The following is a 24,001-nucleotide window of genomic DNA, read 5'->3' as shown; positions in this document are numbered from 1 at the left end:
AATTTTTCTTTAATCTATAATTCAACTTTCACCCTCTATGCAATTTAGTCCTTATACCTAATTACTTTTAATTCTTGCAAATTCACTTAACCAAAACCTAATTTACCACACAACTAGCTTTGTAAATATTTTTAATAAATATTTACGAGTCAAATTTACGGGAACGGAGTCTCGAGAATGCACTTTCTGACACCCCTGACTATCGGGTCGTTACAATTAATATTAAATAATAACAAAGTAATTCATCACAAAGACGACCCGTGGCCACGTTTGTTTTTCATCTATCATGTAATGCCAATGAGAGGATATCATTTACCCATGTCCTAGGCTATGAATTTCACTATTTGAATTATGTTACATACTGCAGAAGTCGTATACCCAACACACCAGCTTTCGATTCCTTATCTATTCGAACTCAGACTTTTACTTACATAAAAGTATACGAGTCATGCATACATAGTCCATCATCCACTCAGGATTAAGGTATGTCACATTATGAACATCACAAGTGAATAAATCCATAAACGGATTCAAAATTTATTTTGCTTGGGTCCAGTCTTATGTACTGTCCGTCCAGTCAGTTACATCTATGTCTCTATCTTCTGGGAGTCATCCACTCCGGTGCCCAAGACAAAGTCTGTAACGCCCTCAACTCGACCTGATTCGTCGGATCCGGATCTTAGGTGTTGCTTCACGATATTTAACTAAATTTCCAAAACAAATTTCTAGTACTCTTGACTAAAACATTTTTCTTATTACTTTATCTAAAATTTTCGTGATTATAGAAACAAAGAAATGTATTTGAAAGTAATATAATACATCAGACATATCCCTATATCTTTTACAACATAAACGTTCACTAAAGATAGACACTTAAAGGCGTAACCCTACAATACGCCATTTCCAGATAACTTATTGTATGCATAATACCCCATTTCGCCGCTATATTGGCGAACTCTAGGCTTGTCCCTCCAAGCGAACTCAATAATAAAACAACCTGAAACATAAACATAACACTTGTAAGTTCAAGAGAATTTGTTGAGTTCAAAAATAAATTACCTTTTAAACTTGCTTGTTAAATTCTTCATCCCGCATTTGTAGATTTCCCAATTCTGTCATTGGCAAATAACTTCATATCGTCAGATAACCACGTACTTATACACCACTTACCATTCTTAACTTCTCATCTTTCATTTAACTAAATAGTTGACTATAAATTTCACCAGTCGATACTACCCCTTTCTCTTCCCTTCATCAATCATCAAATGATTATTCCAGAATAGTTGACCATAGGTACTATTCTCTTGACGGATATGATATATTGATATTTCTTTTGGCGAATTACCATGCTAAGTTTGCTAAATCAAATCATTCATCATATCACATCCCAATTTGACTCAATACATACACATTCTATTTATTGTTGGGAAATGTGCCCATTTTGTAGTAAACATGTAATTATTTTCTATTTATTTGAACAATGAATAAATAAATAAAGTTACTTTCACATTTTACTATTATGTCTTTTGTATTTCTTTTTCATATTTTACATGAATAGTAAAATTGTGACAAACAATATTAGCTCATTGATTGTCTAAGTTCAAACTGATGATAAGTGACACTATAAGAACGTTTACATTGCGAGAAAGATAACTTACTTCAGTAGATAATCTAAACAAGTCTGTAATCTTGTAAAAGAATTAAAGTGAGTATTTGATTCAAATATTGAGAATGATTATTATGTCGTCTACAATTCCAATTGAGGAGATGACTAGTCTTGGCTATCAGAGCAGTTGACTCCACGGGTAGAGACCTAGATGTATTCATTGAAAGAATGATGCATTGAACTGAACCCTATATGGATTAATTCTAAATCTATTTGTGAATTAATTCACTTGTGACGTTCATGGTGTGATTTACCTAAATCTTGAGCTAGTCACTGACCATGCGTAACTCATGTGCTATGATATAAGTGGAGGCTTATGCTCTAAAGATGATCAAATTGATATTCGGTATGTTGGGTACATGACTTGTGTATGGCATAGGTTTACTAGAAACAATGGAATTCATAGCTCAATTAAAGAGTTAATGATATCCTTTCATTGGCACTGTGTGGATTGATAAAGATGGAACGTGGTCACAGGTTCCTTGTTCTTAAACGAGTAATTTATCACAGTAATTTGTTGACAGTGATCATATTAATAATTAAGAAGACACAATGGTCATAATGAGATAAAATAGGGTTGTATTGAGTGAACAGATGTAACTCAAAGGACTCAAGGATATCGTATAAGGGTAACACACACATAACGAGGTCATTGGGCAAAATAGTTGGATGAATTACTTTTGTAAAGAGTATACAATAAGGAGTTTTCAATCATGATACTTCTTGTGGAATGACTCCATGATTAAGTAATTGCGAATTATTGGAATGATGCTTCTGAACATAATTACAATTACTAGATCCTAATTATATATGACTGATTGGTCCCTCCGCTAGCTCAACAAAAGCTCGATCAGACTGTATTTAAATCAAAAGGAAATTCTACGATTTTGGAAATAATTTAATTGAGTTGATTTATTTAATGTGGAATTAAATGGGATGGCCGTAAGAATTGTTCAACTAAAAAATTTGATTAAAGAATTTTCTTAAAAAAATAATTTGGAACATCTAATTGATTTTTGGGAAAATTAATTTTGATCAAGTAAAATTAAATTAATCAAATGAATTAAAATTAATATAAAATTTTTGGAAATTAATTTTTAAGTCAGACAATTGACCCAATGGGTAATTAAACTTGAAAATTGGACCTGAGATCGTAAATTGAACTCGGGATCCCCAAACCAAGACCAAGATCCAAAAATTGGTTGAATTGGGCCTGGTATGTGAAACCGAGCCGACAGTCCAATTGGGAGAAATCAAACCAGCTCGGGGTGCCAGCGACTGCGACGGTGGTATTCTGGTGGTGGGTCTATAGTGGTTGAATAGTGGAAGAATTACACTCCTACTAGGACCCTACCAAAGAATTTGTTTTTAGATTAATTATTCTAAAAATAATATTATTTCAATATATTTAATATTAAATTAAATTTAATATTTATCTTGTAGATAAATATTCTATTAACTTAATCACTTTAATATTAAATTTAATCTAATATTTATCTTGATAAATATCATATTAATTTAATATTAAAGTGATTAAGTTTATTTATAATTGAACTCTCTAAACTCTCTTTATATAAAGAGAGCTTTTGGTCATTATTTACAAACACTTGAATTCAAGAGAAATTTGTAGAGAGAAAATTCTCTGAAGAGATTATTTCAGAAAATTTCTAAAAATATTGTTCTTATTTATAATTTAGCCCAAAAGTTTAGAAAAATTACGAAATTACCCCATAGTAATTTTTGTGAAATTTTTTCTGATTTGAAGTAAGCCCACACTCGACAGATGTGAGCTTGAGGACAGTGAAGAAGACTACTCGGTTGAAACGTTCATCCTAGACGAATCGAAAAGGTACAATTTTGATTAAGTGTTACCATAGTTATCTTTTCACTTGCACATTCTTTTTCTTTAAATAGCAGAATACCCTGATATAAAATTTTCACTCACTTGCACAGTAGTTACTATATATGCTTAGACATATTCGCGAAAAGAAGCAAATGGGTGAATTACACTTCGCCAAGTAGAAAATTTCTCTACTACACGCCTTAATCCTAGATTCGCCAAACTTGGGATGTGACAAAACATATTCCCAATTGGATTTGATAAAGGACATATTACTCTTTCAATCAATTTTCTCATTTTTTATTAGACTAAGGACATGTTAGGTTCGTCTACTAATATAAGTTGTCATTCTAGATTATGATTTGACCACATAATACTGCTTAGTATTTGTTAAATATTAGACAATCAATGAGTTAATATTTGCTTCTATTTTGCTTTACATTAAAAACCAAGTAAGAATAATATACAAAGGGTATTAATGTAATTCGTGAATAATTTTATTAACCGGTCTGTTCAAAAAAATACAAGTCTACGTAGATGAAAATACTACACTTAGGGCACCATATCCAACACATTCTTCATCTCCCCGGCCATTGCTTTTCTCTTTGGGTTTGGAAGACTTAAACATGTCTTTTCTCGAAACAAGTTCGATTAAGGACTGCGTTATGTTCATAGCTTTGGAAAGCTCTTTGACCCTCAACGTTACAACTCTTGTTTCACCCACAACTTTAGACTATTCATAAAGGAGAAAAATACCTTCTTTTCACCCAGATAAAAAATTTGGAGCATTAGCTCATTGAACTCCTTCATATACTCCCTAACTTTGCGTTGTTGCATAAGCCGATACAACTTATCCCAAGCCTTATCCTTGGCATGCTCTGGGAAAAACTGACATTTGAATTCATTTTGGAACTCCTCCGAAGTCCTAATAGTGGTACCACGTCGTCTCTTATTTGTAAACTTATGACGCCACCATAACGTAGTGACATTAGTAAAATACATGCCAGCAATATTTTCCTTAATACCATCATCCATGAAGCTTTTAGCACAAAAGTATTGCTTCATTTCCTACAAGAAGTTGTCCACATCCTTTACGGATCTCGTCTTATTGAACTCTTTTAGCTTCGGGACATCTACCTTAGGCTTGGATGTCGAAGCCAACATCCCAATACCAAGAGCAACTTTGTAGATATTGAGCTCCCCCTTGAGCTCCTCAATCTGTTCTTTTAAGGTTGACACTATGGCCTCGATAGCATCATTCCTTTAAGTCATCTCACCCGTTGCAGTATTGAAGACTCCTTGCATCGAATAGACATTAGCACTAAAGGCCTTCACCACTTGTTCTTTGAGCTAACCTTTCCTTAATTATAACTCTGTGGTTCATCTATCAAATTTCTCAAGGGTCTCCTTCACATCACCCATAGAGCCATCAAGTTTGACAACTTTACATTCCAATGCTGATAGCATATCCCTCGAGTTACTAGCATATCACCCAAGCTGCTAGTTTTCTTTCTCATCCCATGGGTCTCTATAGACTCAACTTTCTCATCTACTCATTTTGACATCACAATCGGTGTTTTTGAACACTAGCTCTAATACCAATTGTCATGGGACTAGAACTTTAGTCTCGCAATCCTTGTAGCCATAGGAAATTTCTTAAGTTCAAATTGCTTAAGTCAACCTTACTCTCGAAAGTGAGTATTCTTGATAGAAATTCTCCAAGGCACCGAAAATAAAGTGAAACAAATCAAAAACAAAAGAGTAATGAAATAACAAAATAACCACAAGAAAACAATGCTCACAAGGTGTTTGAGTAAATGCTCTCCAAGTATATTCATTAAGTTTGAATAGAATATAATGGGATGATTAGAAATGAGGAGGAAAACCTGTATTTATAGTTGAGCTCCCCTAAATTAAGAAGGCAAGTACTCAGAGTAACTTTAGGGTATTACAAGGTCGACCCCATATTCATAGTTTTCTAGGGTATTTATAGGAGAGGTCCCCTGGTTCACTGTATGACATGACTAGATAAGTAGTCAATCTTCTTAAATGCATAAGGGATAATCATAGGCACGCATTATAAGATTTTATCAATATGAAGTAGTCAAGCCTAAATAGACTCATTATTTTTTTGGAAATGTGTTGGTTCTCTTTTAATTTATTATTGCTTACCCAAATAGAAAGTAATGAAGAAGGTGATTCATAAATGTGAAAGAATCTAATGGTGAAATAGAGGCTTCTTATACCTCTACCATGATTGCGACATGTGGTGAGACGAGATTGACTAGAGAGATATTGGTAAGCGACCCTCCTCCGTGTACCGTTCAAATGGTCATTTAGTGACTAATTATCTGTATGTGTTGTACACCTTACGGAAGGGACTGTCCATCATTAATCACCCAATTGGACCCTCTGTTAAGTTATTTACTATTAACAAATACGCTCTCCTCAAGAGGGGACCACCTGGGAACCGTTGTACCCTCCATCAAATTACAAACCAAAGTTTTTGGGAATTTCAAACGCACTTCCCCATACTTTCCCTTCATCGTAAATGACTATTCACGCTGTAAGGGTGAACCGCTCCAAATTGGCACCCACTATTTTATCTGTAACGGCTACCACTTGCGAGGATAACTTGTGGATGGTCTTGAGGCAAAATCACTTTGTAACCTACCTTTCGACTTGAGGGACTATTTTTATATCTGATACGAACAACTCGGTCCAATTGAAAGGCCATAATGGCGATGGGCTTAGGTTTCCTCAAGGACCAATCACGAGATCCAAATCCAAGCAGCTAAAATCAAAACTCAATTTATTTGTTCAAGACTTTATCTCAAAAAAAATTTAAGAAGAGTTGAAACTTCAAGACGATGGATTTTGGAGTGAGGATGAAATAGAAGAGACTAATTTTGTTCATTGGCATAAACTCTCAATATATGATGACAAGCTCATGTGGAAAATGACATTTCCCTTCAAGGAACTCAATCAATCCCATAAGCTTAAACGTTTCATATTGGGTTCGAGTTTTAGGCTTAATTTTTATTAAATATGAGCCCAATATTGTATTTATCAGCCTTTATTATTTTATTATTTTTATTCCAAATTTTTTATAATTATTAAGTATTTGAAATTATTTAGGAGTTTTATTTCAACAAGAAAATTTTGGTTTAAAACTGCTTATTATTTAGATTAATTAGAGTTCTAGTATACTTAAGAGTTTTATTTAGATTTATTTAGCTAGCCTATATAAAAGCCTTTGCATTTTACATAATTCACACAATTGATTGTTATTCTATTTCTTTTTTAAGTTAATAAATTCTCTTTAAGTTTTTCTTTTCAAGATTTTTTCTTGAGTTTCTTTAAGAATAGTTTTTAACAATTTTTTTAGATTGTGAAGATCTTTTTCAAACTTTTTCTTACCAAGATTTCTATCTTGGAGGGAAAATTAGAGCACCTTGAAGGGGTTGTGGATTCTTGGTGTTTTCAAGACTTCTTAGGACTTCTACATATCACGTTCTATCTTTTCCATCTATCGTATTTATTTTCTTATTTGTTGTTCAAATGTTTCATTTATTATTTTATTTATTTATCTTATTTATTTATTTATTTGTTTTGTTTGACTTGGCTTTGATTGTGTTTCAGGTTGTGTCAAAACTCAAATTTTTATTTTTTTTCAAACGTCTAGAGCCCTAAGTCAAATATGTGACTTGAACAAACTTTACAATCTGCTTCCGCATTCATCCACACTCATCTTTATCAATATCCCTACCTCAAACTCAGTTGGACCCTTCATTGGACCACCTAGGGTCTACTAAGTGACATAATTGGGTAGGAACCATCTCTCCTATAAATACCCAAAGGTATCAACATTGTAGGGAGACAACTCTCCACCTACAATACCTTAACATTCCGGTCCTTTTCTACTTAAGTTCTTTTACCTTTCCGACTCTCGACCTTAGAGTAAGTGAACCAACCTTCTTCAACGTCATCCCCTTCTCCAACCCTTGTTGATATCGAATATAATTAGAAACTAATTAAGGAAGGTGCAATCCCTTAAATGATTTTTGAGTTTGACTCAGTCAAGTTCCTCGTGGGAAATCAAGTCATCTTTTTGTCCCTTCTATTAAGTAGAAATTTATTAATTCACCAAACCATCACCGTGTGGAAAAAGCTGAGGGAGAAAAACAAAACCACCCATTACTACCTTTGAAATTTGAAGGAAGCAGCAAATAAAACTTAACAAGACCAACTTCCTAAGACGAGAAAGTGAAGGAAGACCGTTTCTACACAGGGAGGTCGGTGTACCGTGGCAGCCTGCCTGCCACCCATCATTAGGTTTCAAATTTATTGTTTGGCATTGAAAAATGAGAACTTTCTCACTTTATCTGCCTATAAATCTCTGTGTCTGGCCTTGATGAAACCATGAATGAGGAAGACGAAATAAACAATGAAGCATAATAATAGTAATGCTGTTGTGTTTTCGCTGCTTCTGGTGTCTATACTTTTATCAATGACGAGTTCCGGCTCCCTTTTAGCTGAAGCAACAATTCCCAACTTCTCAACCATCCGAGGTTTGTTTTTGCTACTCTTTCTTTTCCACATATTATATTTCTTCACCTCCATTTTTATTATTTTTATTGAAGTGCATATACTCCAATATGTAAGAATAATTTAATTCTTTAAAAAGGTGAAATTTGGTCTAATTTAGCAACTCTCTCTACTTAATTTATATTTTTATTTAAACTATTGACTGAATTGATACCAGGAGAAGATTTGAACCATGACATTTGGATTCATAAAACTTTAATTTTACCACTTAATCAATGCTAAAACCTAAATATTTCGTTTGGTTATTAGTGTAATAACATGAGAAAAATTTATTTATTGCATATGATATTACAATAGTATAAGGAATAATTATTACAATTTTAAACTTGAAATTAAAAAGATCATAAAAGCTTTTGTAAAAATTAGACATCTTGAAATAAGCGAAACTTTTCCTTCTCTTTGCTGAAAATAAGCTTTGAGAGTGGCTAAATATTATCAATTTGCTAACTTATATACTAAAACATGCCGAAAAAATAATATTGCTCCTACCAAATATGATAAAAGTGTTTTGTACATTTTAATTTAATATTGTACATATTGTATATGTTATTACTATTAATTAATTAGTTTCAAATAATATATTTTATTATTTATTATATGTTATTTTTAAATATCTCTTATGTTTTAAATATGTAATTTTCATATGTGTACATGTGTAATATATTATTATATTTATAGTAGCTAAAAATATACCTCCCACCGGAAAAATACGTCAAAAGCCCATAATTTAGGCTTTGATAGTTATAGTTTCCCCTATTTAGCTTCTTCTCTGATCAACCCTTCAAGTAAAACTACTACTGATTACTGATGGATTGAAAATTGCATGGAATTAATGTCAACATCAAATATTTCAACATTATTAGTTACTTTTAAATAATTTTTTAAATATATTTTGACTTGAGTTAATAAATGATAATTATCCTTTGAACACTCAATGACAGAAAATCTAGTCCGTTTAAGTTCGGCTCGTCGGAGTTTGAGGCCAGATCTTCCAACCAACAATCAAAGCCCAAGCCAAAACCAAAATTGCTATCAAAATACTCCCGAATCACCATCAAGATTAGCCCAAACCCGGGCTTAAGTGACCATCAAGATAAGGCTATTATCAAATAAAAAGTGTTCTCGAAAAGTGTTATAGAAAAATGTAATTTTGTAATTTAAGTATTCATCATTGCTGTAAAAAAAAGGTAAACTATAAAAGTAGTCACTTTTGTTTACTCCAGATTACATTTTAGTCACTTATGTTTGAAATGTTACGTTTTAGTCACTTATGTTATCGTTTTATTACGAAGTAGTCACTCTGCCATTAAGCTCCATTACCTCCCTAACAGTAATCCTACATGGCAGTCCAAATGGGTTTTAAATGCCAACTTGGATGTCCAACTGGGATAAGAATAGTTTTTCAGTCAAAATGGAAAAGAAAATTAAAAGAAAAAGAGAAACAATTTTTTGTTTCAATTCAAAGTGTAATTAATTTAAAATTTTTAACCAATTAAATTTATTTAATTAAAAATCTATTATCATCCTAGTTGGACATCCAAATCGGCATTTAAAACCCATTTGGATTGTTACGTAGGATTTCTGTTAGGGAGATAACGGAGCTTAACGGCAGAGTAACCATTTTGTAACAAAACTATAACATAAGTGACTAAAACATAACATTTCAAACATAAGTGACTAAAATGTAATCTGAGGTAAACAAAAGTGACTATTTTTATAGTTTACCCGTAAAAAAATACAAATATATAGTAAAAAAATTAAAATATTTATTTTAGACATGATATTAAAAATTAAAAAAATTAATTTAGATGATATTTAAATAATTGAATATAATATAGCAAATCTAAATTAATCTAAAAGGTAAAAGCACTTAAATCCAATTTTTACGATTGAGTAGAAAACACTTTTTGGTTCAAAGTGAATAATTTTCCAACGAATACCATATGATGATTTATTAGACCCTTCGATTTTATAAAAAAAGAAAGTTATTTTAATTCTCCATTTAATTTTTTAATTTTCAGCCTCGAAATTTATATTTTGTCAAATCACCCAAAATAAACGGAAAAGTTAACTTTTTTTAACTTTGTTGATGTGGCATACATGTGGATGATGTGCTAGCATTTAATTAATTTTAAAATTTTTAAAAGTTTTAAAATTATAAAATTATTTTAAAAATAAAAATCATTAAAAAGTATAAAATGATAAAATATATATTTAAAATTAATTAAATCTTGACAGGTCATTCACGTGACAATCCATGTATATGCCATGTCAGCAAAGTTTAACAAATATTAATTTTTTCATCTATTTTAGAGTGATTTCACAAAAATGCAAGTTCAAAGAGTAAAAGAGACAAAAATTAAATGAAAACTAAAATAATTTTTTGTAAAATTGAAGAACCAAATAAAACATTATGTTTACTTAAAATATCAAAATAAATAATGAATCCTATAAAATGTTATATGGGTAGCAATTAGTAAATACAACATTTAAATTATGGAATTTATGTCAATATTGTCTAGTCCTTTATTTTCATAATGCTTGTTTTTCTTCTTTTATTAATATATTGTTGATTTTCCTTTAAAAATTAAACTATAATTATTAAATCAATTTATTGAATTTAATAAATAATTTTAAAACTTATTGTATGTAGACTGAAATCATAAAATGGTGTCTAAATTATACCTATTGTCTTTTGATACCTATTTTTTTGTCATCAATGGTACTTAAATTACTTAAATATTAAACTGTAATTATTTAAATATTTATTATACATATATTATATTCGTATATGTACTTTATTTGTAATAATAAATTTTTAAAAAATTTAAAGAGAACATTATAATAATTTCGCCAATAACTATTATCTTCTTACTAAAGTTTAATTGAATTGAAAAAAAAACTCCAAATCTTTTTTTTCTAAAGAAAAGCACCTAAAGTACGGTGAAAAACAGAGTTTTTTTTCAGATTACATATTCTTTAGAATTAGAATTAAAATTAAAATGATAAATCATGTAATTATTGATGGTTAAATTTGTTGAATTTTTAGATTTAAGATTAAATTAATAGAATGTGTAAACATTAAAGGACTAAATTTATTATTAAACCAATAAAACAAAATTGTCGAACTTTCGTTACTATTAAATTAAATTAAAAAAGAAAACAGTGTTATGAAATTTATTGTGCAACATCCATAACAAATAAAATAAAAAAGTAAATATATTAAATAGAGAGGAACATCTATTGAGCATTAATTAAAATATTTGTCTATAACTGCCTGCAATATTTCTAATCTAAAGGATAAAAGATTTTGCATTTTGGTTTCTTAAACGAGTGTTTTTGAATGCCGGAAAGGTATGGAGAAACATTCCGAAGATTGTTTACGGTTAGTTAGTCCCCTTATTGAAGAAAACACCGAGTGAAATTGTATATCATGAAGTACAATTTAAAATCTCTTTTAACGGAGACGAGCATCACCAGATGTAAAAATGCCCCATCTAAGGTACTCTCATTGCATATCCTCTCATCATCATCATCATCATCATCATATCATCACCTTTAGAACATTAAGGCCACGTTTGGTTGGAGGGAATGGCTCCATTCCCTCCTTATTCTTGGATGAACACTTAAACTATAGTTTGGTTCACCGTTTTCTTCATTCGGAAAATGACTATTCCTCTCTTATTCGTCTGATTTACCGAATCATCATTCGGTGAAGGGGGATAAGAATAGTCCATTCAACGACGGATGTAATAGCAAAATTTCTCCCCCAGACAATTTTACCATGTATTTCTTCACCCATTGACCGTCAATTCTGTCGTTGTTGTAAAAGTGGTGCCTCCCTCGATTCTGTCATTGAGAACCGTAGATTCATCTACGACTCGTTCCCCGCCTCCACAAAGCTGCCTCATTTTCTTTGTGAGAACCTCTGTAAGTTCCCCTTTTTTCTTCCTCTTCCTGTTTTATAATTTCAACTATGTTTGTATTATTGGTTCCGTTTTTCCTCTTTCCTTTCGAATTTTTTCAATTATCATTGTTATAAGAATTACCCAGAAGAATATTGAGAAATCTAGTTCAGTAATTATTTTTCCATAATTTTCTTGAATTTTGAAGAAAAATGGAAATTTTTTATAGGGTTAGAAATTGTAGATTTTGGTATTGGGACCTTTTTTCATTAACCAACTGGTTAAATCCAGATGATAGAATTGGTTTTTGTGATGGATATGATCGTATGATCTGGTATTTTTGTTTCTTGTGTGTGTATGTACTTCCGTCTTGTATCTCTTTTTAAAAAGACATTAATGTTCATTTTTCCTGTAACACCCCTAACCTGTGTCCGTCACCAGAACAAGGTTATGGAGCATTACTGGACCTATCAGACAATTTACAATTAATATACAAATAATTATCAAATATAATATAAAATAATTTTAAAGTCCCTTAGGCCCATAATACGAGTTAGGAGTGATTCGGGACTAATTCGAAAACTTGGGGAATTTTTTTTATGCGAACTCAAGATAATCCCTTTATAAAAATCTAACCCTCCTTGCAATTTCAACCGCAACCAATTTACAATCAATATGGAAACCAACACATTTTCACATTCAAACATATTTAAATCATGCCTAAAACATTTACTTATCAAATTGATCAACAACATTCATAATATTATATAAAAGTTAACTAATAAACTTCGTTCATTTCATTTCAATTTTAGTACCAAACTAACTCAAAAGTATATCAATTTAACTTACTATAACCATCAATTCATCTTAAGTTCAAACATGCATTCTCTCAACACTTAAACAACCAATTCATATGGCCAAATACACACCAACCTTTACAAGCCAAATCTCATGGCTAATATCATAACTCAAAACATACCAAGATGACACTAGCCTATACATGCCATATACCATATACATACAATTCAAAAGTACCAACTTAGATGTCCGATAGTGCGATGATGTTCCCGACGTCTTTTGGATTCGAGCTAGCCTTGATTCTCTATAAAACATAGGAAAATAACTCGAAGTAAGCTTCCTAGCTTAGTAAACTCGTAAATGAATAATTCAATACATCAAATACATACAATTCAACTAATTGTACATAACATCACCATATATACAATTACAACAAACCTTTCTCATGTCTTAAAACATGATCAAATACCATTTCATTATCTTTCTCTATTAAATACTCGAATAGGTTCTGTACGTACTTGTATTGTCTCGTACTAACCTCTTTCTCAATCATCTCATTCATTTACCTGTTGAACCATTTGGAATAGAAATCAGATACTCAAATGTCTCATATGATAAGTACCTATACCATGGCCCGTAGCCAAATCAAGGTAACTTATCCAAAGAACTATTATCATGGCCCGAAACCAATTTATCCGATATGCATGGCCCGAAGCCAAATCAGTATAAATCGCACCCGAAGTGATAATATCATGACCTGAAGCCAAATCGGTATATCAACTTATAACGTTTCACAAGTATCCAATTCTATTCCTAAGGTTCAACCGAGATTTCTAGCTTATCGATTTTATCTTCGAATATATCCGTAAAGTCATATTTACAATTCATACATTAATGAAAATCTCATAATCACCGTTTAGGCATAATCAAAACATTTAACATACATTTTAATGAAATCATCAAATTACCAACTTACCTCGTACTCGGAATTGACGAATCGAATCGATTACTCGATAATTTTGCCTTTCTCCCGATCTAATTCTAGATTCCTCTTTTCTTGATCTATATGTATTCAAAATTAACTCATTTAATCATATAATCATTCAATTCAGTCCAAAAACACATATTTAAGCCAATTTGCACTTTGGCCCTAAACTTCCACATTTCTTACAATTTAGTCCCTATTTCACAAATACACAAAATTCATAAAATTCAACAAGACCCATGCTTGGCCAAATTACCATAGTGCCCCTATCAGCCCATATTTTACATTTATTCACACTTTAACCCCACATTTTCATCTTTTCACAATTTAATCCCTAATTTGCATTTTCATCAAAAAAATAACTTTACAAAATATGAAAATATAACATAAAAAATTCATATTTCACCATTAAACATCAATGGTAACCATCAAAATCTTTAACAGTTTTGAAATCGAAGACACGGGCTAGCTAGATTAAGCTACAACAACTCCAAAAACATAGAAATCATGAAAACGAGACGAAAAATACTCACATGCATGAGAACTAAGGATGGCCGAATGCTTGGATGGTTTTTAATGGCTTCCCAAGCTAATATTTGGTTAGTAAAATGAAGAAGAAAGATGATGTCTTTCTTTTTCTTAATTTAATTTAAGTTTATTTTATTAATTACCATAGTAACCTTACTTATAATTCTTTATAATGCTTAATTAATTTCCAACTTTGTCCACTAAAAATAATTATGGTCTAATTACCATTTAAGGCCACTCATGTTTTAATTTCATAGCAAATTAACACCTTTTTCTAATAGAACCTAAATTTTACACGTTACGCAATTTAGTCTGTCATATCAAATTAAGCATGCAAATGATAAAATTTCTTCACGAAATTTTCACCTAATAATACTATTATGCTGTAAACTTTAATATAATAAAATTAATATTTTAACTTCGAATTTGTGGTCCCAAAATCACTCTTTTGATTTGACCCAAAAACAGGCTGTTACATTCCCCTCTAGATAAATTTGTTACTTCTATATATTACCAACATTGTAACACCCCTATACCATGTTCGACTTAAGGAACTTGATATAGGAATATTACATTTGGCGCCAAATTAATTCTTGGCTAATTACTAATATTATTGAACATAAAAAAAATGCTTGGAACATACCTAATATTTTTCCTACGTACATGCCATTCTAATAAAAAAACTTTAAAACATACCCTGCTGTTGCTTGAAGATGTGATGAGATGAAGTCTTGCAATCTCAAATTCAACTCTTCTAAAATTTCTGTACCTAATCTACGCACGGAAACAAACCGTACGCTGAGTATACACCTAGTGGTATTACTATAATTCAAATACTTAAGGCAAAAACAACATATATATACATATATATATATATATATATTAAATCTTACCACTATTTCACCATTAATAAATCATTCATGCATTTAAACTTTAATTTTATTTCAAAGGTATGTATTTCAAATAGCTTCTTTTCATTTTAACTTATTTATCTTCTTACTATATCGATATTTATTTCATGCATTTCATCAATAACCATTTCATAAAGTCATTATTTCATACATTTCATTTATATATCTCAATTCAATAACTTATTCTATTTCATATCTAAACCTTACAACATTAGTCTTTCAAGAACTATTTCACATTCATTTCAATTTCCCATTTCAATTTCCCATTCCATTTTAATAATTTATCCATCATCAATTTCCATTGTCAATTCGTTCCTTTATAATCAATTTACGTTAGAGTCTTTAAATACTCACTTCATACATTAAATCCATAAATATTTTTCAATAACTTGTATTCAATTAAATTCAAGTATTATTTCACTATTTCTAATTATTTCATTTTCACTTCTCATTTTATATCATTTCATATTGTCAAAAATCTATTTCATAAAATTTATCCTTATCTTTCTTGAACCATAATTCTTACCTTTCACATATGTCATATCATTCAGATTTAGTTTTATCAAGAACTTTATTTCATTTGCCCTATTAACTTGACTCGGACTCGGCGGATACGGCTTCCAACCAAACACACCAAGAACAAGAATCATAACGGTAGCAAGAATATGAGCGATGAATAAAGATTCAACACACAAAGTGCTGAATAATGCGATATGATAACGATTCGACACACAAAGTGTCGAATCGAGAATGATAAGATGTGATTCGACACACAAAGTGCCGAATCGATAATGATATGAAGTTGGCACATAAGTGCCTGATCAGTAAGCCAACAAATACCCCGTACTTTTTCCATATCCTATGGCATGCCAACTATATCCAACTAGCCCGACTAGTTAATAAGGTATTTAATTCACTTTCCAGTATAATTTTCCTTCTTAGTTCGATATCAATTATAATTCCTTATTTCAATCAATTTCACAGTATTGCAGTAATTCATTACTTCAGTATTTTTACAGTTCAAAGCACTACACATAACAGTATTCAGTATTCCATAATTCAGTTCAGTATCAGTCTCACATATCAATTTCCACTCTCAATTTCAATTCCAATAAAATCCATATCAATCACCAATTTCAATATTTCAGTTTAATTCAATAATTCAATTCAAACCATTTCAATTTCTATTCAATAATCACATTTCAATTCAAATTCACTTTCCACTTCCTAATCTACCAATACATATTCCAGATATTCACATGTAATCATACTTGATTCAATTCAAACCACTTTTCAATCGATACTCAATTCATGTATTCACACTTATTCATAATTTAATTCACTTTTATTCAATTCATATATATATATATTTAATTCATTTTCCAATCAAATTCAAATCACTAATTACTTTTCAGTCAATATACATTTCAAAGATTCACATTTTTTTCAATGCAATTTAATTCAATTACTTAATTCAAATCATTTTAATTACTAATTTATTCTCCTTCAATTTCAATAGCCACAAACATTTTTGAATCAATTTCATTCAATTCAATATTATCATTTCAATTGCTTACCTAATTTCACCTACCATGCATTTTAATTAAAATATAGCAATTAATAATAATAATAAATATATTTGAATTATAGTAATACAAACCGTGAATTTCTCGAGTTTACTCCTCGACAATCTCCTCTTTTCCCTTCCGTGCCGATGCTTCTAGTTCTTTGCTAGCTACGAAAAATTAAGATAATTTTATAATCAATAATACACTATTAATTTATATCTAATTAATTAAATTTCTATTCAATTTTCTACTTTAATTTCAATTTAGTCTTAACTAAATTCACTTATTTTTCTATCTCAATTTATACTTTATTTCAATTCAAATTTTAACCAAACTTAGATATAACTATCTAAATTTCATCATAAAACCCTAATTTCGAAATTCTTGAAATTTAGTCCCTATTATGTCAAACTTATAGCTTACTTTACAATTTAATCCTTTAATCAATTCTAATCAATAAGTCTCAATTAAACCCCTAATTCAAACATTTTTTCAGCATGAACTATACTTAAAACCTATAAACTTCCAAAGTCCCAACTTAATTTCATCAAAATCTTTGTTCTAAGACTTCTAAAACATCAAAATTAAATAAAATGACTTAATTGACTTACCAATTAAAGCTTTAAGCTTCAAAACCCTAATTTTTCCTTTTCTTTTCTTTTCTTCTTTCCTTTCCCTGTTTCGAATTGCTCTCTGTTTCTTTCCTTCTTTGTTTTGTTTCTTTGTTTTCTTTTATCTTACTTTATTATATATATATATATATATATATATATAAAATAATGATATTAATATAAATTTATTACTTAAAAGTAAATATGTAATAATTACTAACATATGTATTTTATTTTTCCACATTTCATCATATACACCATACATTTGGCACAATATAATATCATGATAATAATATTAATTAATATTATAAATATCTTTTACTTAAATTTTAAGCAAATAAATAATTTTAATACAAGTGTATATCTATTCACATATTACACATGTACCACTTATCACCCTACATTTGTTATGTCTTAATTAATTAATTTATTTATTTCATAATATAATAATTAATATAATTTATAATTTAATTATAGATAAAACCTTAATAATAAAATCATATAAAATCTTAGATTTTAAAGGCTTATGCCGCCTCACTTATGCTAAATGGCTTATTTTCCATTTTGGTCTTTTTTATTTTCTTTTAATCTATAATTAGACTTTCATTCTTTATTCAATTTGATCCTTTTTCCTAATTACTTTAAAGTGGGCTAAATTCACTAAATAAAAATCTGATTAAACACACTATTAGACTCACATTTACTCCTAATATTTATTTACTAACTCAGTTTACTAAGACGGAGGCCCGATAACATATTTTTTTTGGTGCCTACAAATTTTGGGTCGTTACAAACATCTTTATCCCTCTTGTTACTAATTTTCACGATGCTTTTAATCTGCATGTAGTTTAAATTGTATATAATAAGTTGCATTATGTGTTATTTAGGGAATGAGATTGCATACACTTTCCATTGCTTATCTTAAAATTTTGGGTAAAACTTGATACTAATTAATTTTATTATTTCATGAAATATCAGTGAAAGGGCTTGAACTATTGAACAAATACATTGGTGCTTCTGAGCAAGCTGTAAGAGAGTCTAATCAAGCATTTTCTCTTTTACCATCTTTTATGGATGTGTTCCCCATTAATTTTTGCTTCTTGATATGCCAGTAATATTTATTATAATTTAAACCCAGTATGTAGAAAATAACATATATAAACAATAATTTCTTGTGAGCCTTATAAATGCATAATGTGTATGTATTATTAGTAATTACCTTGCCTAAAATGAAATTTAGTAGCAAGTTTGTGTTACATGCATTTTAAGTATTGTATTGAAGGGTATAGGACTGCTGTAATATATTACTGTCAATGTAAACTTTGCAAATTTGTAGATTTATTAACTTATTCTAGTGCCCAAAGGACTAGGATGCCGAGGCATGCATATTTTATTGACTATTAAGTTCAGCTCATCATATGCTGTGGAAATATATTAATGTGTTTCCACTGTGGAAATGTAACTCATGGTTCATGCTCAATATCGTTTCAGGTTCGAGATATTTTCTAACTTTTTTGATGAATTTGATTCCATTACCCCTAAAAGATGACATGACAACACTAGAGTAATTGATCGAGTTGTCAACCAAGTTAGTATCTTTTTGCTTGCTGCATTTTATTATTTTGCCTTAACTTTTGATGTCTTTCTCATTGTTATTTTGCTTTCAAACAATTCCTAACTGAATTAGATGGTTTTGAAGTTTTGATCGGTGTATTTGTGTTTGTTGCAACAAGGTTAGTTCTCATGGAATCCTATTGTATTATTTTGATAGTATCTATCCTTAATCTTCGGTTAATCCCCACAATTTTGAGTTTGGTTCGTTATTATCTTCACGTGATCAATTTTGACATGAGATGCATACCCAAATAAGATAGCTTTTCAAGTAGCACAAAATTTTTAAAAGATAATACGTTTCTTGATTACAAGGTTTTCCATAAATATATGAATTTCTTATTTCATGGTTTTCCTTATGAGTTGCATGGCTTTAAAATTGACTTAAATTCTTCTCATAAGCAGTAGACCAGATCTGCTTGATGCTGTATTGCTGAGACCAGGTAGGCTTGATCGCCTCCTTTTTTGTTTCATCATAGAAACCGAATGTATAAAACTCTTCTTCAGGTCTTGCTTCCTAGAATTACATGATTTTAACCACATATATTAGCTTTGTTACCAGTATTAAGTGGTCAGTGTTGGATTTTGATGTACATCTGTCATTGATTTACTCAAAATTTTAAAAATTTTCATATATTTGGAGGAACAACGTGTATATTTGTGTCCAAATATGTATAGAACATAAATGAACAGTCCAAGCAACATAGTATAGCATAATGTGATTTGCTATATATATATCGAACTAGAAACTACCTTGATTGAATGTTTTAGTGTTGCTTGCCTTTGTAATACTTTGTTTTTGCACATATAATGTAGTTTCCATTGGCCAGTGATGTTGATTTGGACGCCATAGCATATATGATAGAAGGATTTAGCGGAGCTGATCTCCAAGCTCTTCTCTTAGATGCACAGCTCGCTGCGGTTCATGAACATTTGAGCAGCGCGAATAGCAATGAGCCTGGCAAAATGTTGGTCATAACTGATACTGTTCTGAAGTCTATTGCTTCCAAGGCAAGATAGTCAGTTTTAGAAGCTGAAAAACAGAGACTATATAGAATCTACAGTCAGTTTCTGGATTCAAAGTGATCTACCTCCGCATAGGTATTTGTCCCTTGCATACTAAATTCCCTTATATTTGCAGCTTCTCATGTTAGCCACTCTCTTAACTCAATAAAATTGAAAATTTTCATGCTGTTGAGGGATGCAAAAGGCAAGAGGGCAACTCAAGTTCGAGATATTTTCTTTAAAGCAGCTGCTTCTACACCTTGCCTCCTCTTTTTTTGATGAATTTGATTCCATGGAACTTAAAGAAACAAGGTGGGAAATTCGGTTTATATATATACATATATTACATGGTAGAGATTAAGCATCATGAAAATCTAATCAGCTAACCAACAAACAAAATCATGAATTATTGTAGACTTCTAATTGGTGGGAAAAGGACATTGAATTGGAGGTATCTTCCGCATGGCGTAGTTGAATGGTTGAATGACAACAACACAAGGATACATATCGCGCATAAATGGCAAAACTCGATGATGTGCATAACAAATTTTCCTTATAGATTTCTTTTAAACCTTTTCGTTCACATTTTCCTGTAACCAATCCCTTTCTTTACACGAATCAGAATATGTAACATAGAATTTGTTTTTTTGTGTTTCTTGTTATCTCCTTGATTCAGACAGTAATGACGAAGAAAAGTAAAATTTAAGGTTGTTCATATCGCTTGTTGATAAACCGTAATATATGTAAAGTTAAATTTGAATTTTTTTTAATGAAACAATATTTTATGTCATAAACTTGACCTCCTATTCTAGCAGGTATAGTGCAAGTGGTTGTGATTTGAATTTAAATATCATAATAAATCATGCAAATGCACTACTCTAACCATGTGTTTGTTATGTGTCAACTATAATGGAGACAACTTGAGCAACAGTGGATTTAAATAATAGTGTATTATTTGAAAATGTAGTAAATAAAATATTTTAAATATTTTAATATAAAAATAATTATATTAAGAATGTTATTAAATTATATATTATTATTAAATCATATTTAATAATAATCTTATTAAAATTTAATAATAAGAATCATCTACCTAAAATTTTTTTGCTAAGGGTATTTTGGTCATTTTAGCTTTTTCCTTACACTATTACAAAGCTATTCCCTTCAACCAAACACAATAATACTATTACAGTTCTATTCCATTACATTCAACCAAACAATTGAATCACTGATTACAACTCTATTCCATTACAGCCCTATTCCATTACAACAGTATTCCATTCCAATGAACCAAACGTACCGTAAAATTTAAAATGGTAAAGCCATATATTTTGGTTGTAGGAGTCGGATTTCATTTGTATCGGGCTGGGGGCTCCTGTCTGTACGGTGGATTTGGGATTGGGGAAGTCCCACCACCTGGAGGCGATGGCCTAAGATTCCGACGCTGTATGCCACTCTTCAAGCTGTCTGTTTCATACGCACACCGAAAATATTTGATGTGAATTGTTAGTTATAATATTATTACAAACTGAAAATAACTTAATTCAAACTATAATTCTACAAACATAATTGTAGAACAAGACAAAATTCAAACAACAAACACGAATAGCGCAATTTGAATCTAGACTACACCTGAAATGATGAATACCCTGACCATTAGATCATTACATGGAATCAAAGAATAATTTTATTTTAAACACCACCATTAATTGATGATAAAATTTATCGGTTTGTATGAAAATTATATCCAAAGCAATCTAATCGTTTTAGGTAGTGTAGTATCACTTTTGTTAACATTTTCGATTTTCTATAAAGATATTATAATCTAAGTAGATTATGTTTGATTAAAAGAAAAAACCACACACCTAGATTATTTAATGAGAAATAGTTTGAAATTTGAATACCTTTTAATTATGACAAGTTAAATTTAAGTAATTAAATCTATGGAAACTTAAATTTGAATATCTTAACATTTGATTCAACTTATTTCTGCTCTCTTTTAATGATTTAGCATTAATTTTTGTTTTAGTTCAAACTTGATGTAGCTTAAATATAAATAATTGAACTTAAAATTAAGCTCACAATTTTAGCTATTTTTACTAATAGATCAATTTAATTGAACTAGTTTAAAAATTAATCTTATCTAAGTTGAGCTTAAACCATGATAATTGGTATCGTAACATTACTGATTATATCGATAGATACATACCGTTTTGATCCTCAAGTGGTACTGAATAATTTAGGTTTTGTTCCAATCAAGGTTTCAGTGTTTTTTAGCCGTTACAGTGTGTACCATTTGCACCAGTGCATGCAGGCCAATAAGATGATACAAAATTTGATATTCCCCTCGACCATACAATTAAAAATAAGGGTGATGAAAATAATATGAAGAACAAAGAAAACAAACCTTGGATAGCTAAGAAGTTGGGAATTTTTGCTTCAGCTAAGAGAGAGCCAGAAGTCGCCATTGATAAAAGTATAGTCACCAGAAGCAGCGAAAACACTACTTTATGATTCTTCCAAACCCTCTTCATTGCTTATGTCCACTTCCACCTTCATGGTTTCATCAAAGCCAGGCTGAGTTTATATATACACAAAGAGAGCTATAGATTTTCAATGGTAAAGAGTTTTAAAATCATCGAGTTTTGAATTTAGTGTTCACCGTTGATTGATTGTAAACTTTAATAAAAGAAGAAGAAAATCAAACAAACATGCAAAAGCGAAAGGTACTTTTCAAAATATTCAACATTAATCTCTTTGAATATAGGCATGAAAGGCTACCATATCTTTATTAAACTATAATTTTATTTTCAAAATTTACAGAAATCTCTATGTCAACTTCATCTTCTTCTCTGCTGGTTGTTGGATTTGGATATTTCCTTTTGGCTTTCGTTGATTTTTGCGTGGAGTCCAAGTCATCTTTCTGGTATTAAATTTTTTGTTGAGTAGAAGTCGGTCACTCGTGGATAAGAAAATATTACATGTAAATTTTAAATTTATTAATTAGTATTATTTTGAAAGAAATGTTGTATGAATCAAAGTACTTGTGCTTTATTAAACATCACTAATTATTTAAAAATAAGTTTTATTTGTTGCTGAAAAAGACTTCATTTCAATTATTGTTTAAACGGATAATTTGGTTGGTTGTAAATAGTTTCATTCTAACAGAGATTGGAACATAATCGAACAAAATAGATTAAATACAAAGTAAAGTAAGGAGCAAAGTAAAGAGAAAATTAACACACAGTATTTATTAACACAGTTCAGATTCATTACTAGACCTTAGAACATGAACATTGTGGGCTAGGTAGAAATATTTTGGTGGTTTCAAAAATGAATTCAAGTGAACAGTGGAGAGATGGTTCGATATAGTGTGTGTAGACTCTCACTAAAATGTGCTTAGAATGAAAAATATTGAGTGAACAAAAGTAATGTGAGGGTTAAAGCAAAGCGAGTTAATAAAAGTATGAATAAAGTTAAAAGCATTGTGAGTGAAAAATAGAAAATTTTTATAATGTGCTCAAATTAAAAATCATTTCATGAGCTTAAAATAAGTCTTTCACTTCTATAATGCACAATTACTTGCTAGTTCTTTGTACTCACTAATATCAAACCATATCTTACGCATATTTGGAGAGAAAAGGAGGCGAGAGAAGGAGAAATTAAAATTGGGGGGAAACATGGGACAATGTTGTAACAGCTCGTTTTTCAATAGTTTTGAAAATGATAGTTTCAAAGCCCCATTTCCAATGTCAAAGTCTGTAAATATTAAATATTAATATTTAATAGAATAATTTAAAATATATTAAAATTTTCTCGTTTAATTTTGTCAAATTGATAGTTAGTTGTAGTATAGAGACTAAATTATAAAAGTTTATTGCTATAGATTTTAATTAACCAAATGACTAAAAGAGCAATCACACCCTTTTAATATAACCAGGTGTTAATTGTAATCTACTAATATT

At 30.2% G+C, this 24,001-nt stretch overlaps 3 long non-coding RNA genes across 8 annotated transcripts; 2 read left to right on the top strand and 1 right to left on the bottom strand.

Annotated features, from left to right (window-relative positions):
* The first annotated feature begins 7,761 nt into the window (after positions 1 to 7,761).
* Positions 7,762 to 9,336, top strand: LOC128042603 (uncharacterized). Its single transcript, XR_008198092.1, has 2 exons — positions 7,762 to 8,077; positions 9,056 to 9,336. It is a non-coding gene; the product is annotated as an uncharacterized LOC128042603 (long non-coding RNA).
* A 3,560-nt stretch (positions 9,337 to 12,896) lies between these two features.
* On the bottom strand, positions 12,897 to 15,096 carry LOC128042361 (uncharacterized). Its single transcript, XR_008197657.1, has 3 exons — positions 15,027 to 15,096; positions 13,794 to 13,879; positions 12,897 to 13,121 (listed from the first exon to the last, which is right to left on the bottom strand). It is a non-coding gene; the product is annotated as an uncharacterized LOC128042361 (long non-coding RNA).
* A 3,514-nt stretch (positions 15,097 to 18,610) lies between these two features.
* On the top strand, positions 18,611 to 20,751 carry LOC105803813 (uncharacterized). Of its 6 annotated transcripts, XR_008198052.1 has the most exons (4): positions 18,611 to 19,153; positions 19,437 to 19,474; positions 19,848 to 20,348; positions 20,452 to 20,751. It is a non-coding gene; the product is annotated as an uncharacterized LOC105803813 (long non-coding RNA). The 6 variants fall into 6 exon arrangements; XR_008198051.1 differs by lacking the exon at positions 19,437 to 19,474; XR_008198053.1 differs by having other exon boundaries at positions 18,611 to 19,474.
* Positions 20,752 to 24,001: the final 3,250 nt, after the last annotated feature.

The sequence above is a fragment of the Gossypium raimondii genome, chromosome 7, assembly GCF_025698545.1.
Source record: "Gossypium raimondii isolate GPD5lz chromosome 7, ASM2569854v1, whole genome shotgun sequence".
NCBI lineage: Eukaryota > Viridiplantae > Streptophyta > Magnoliopsida > Malvales > Malvaceae > Gossypium > Gossypium raimondii.
This window is presented reverse-complemented; position numbering and strand designations above follow the sequence as displayed.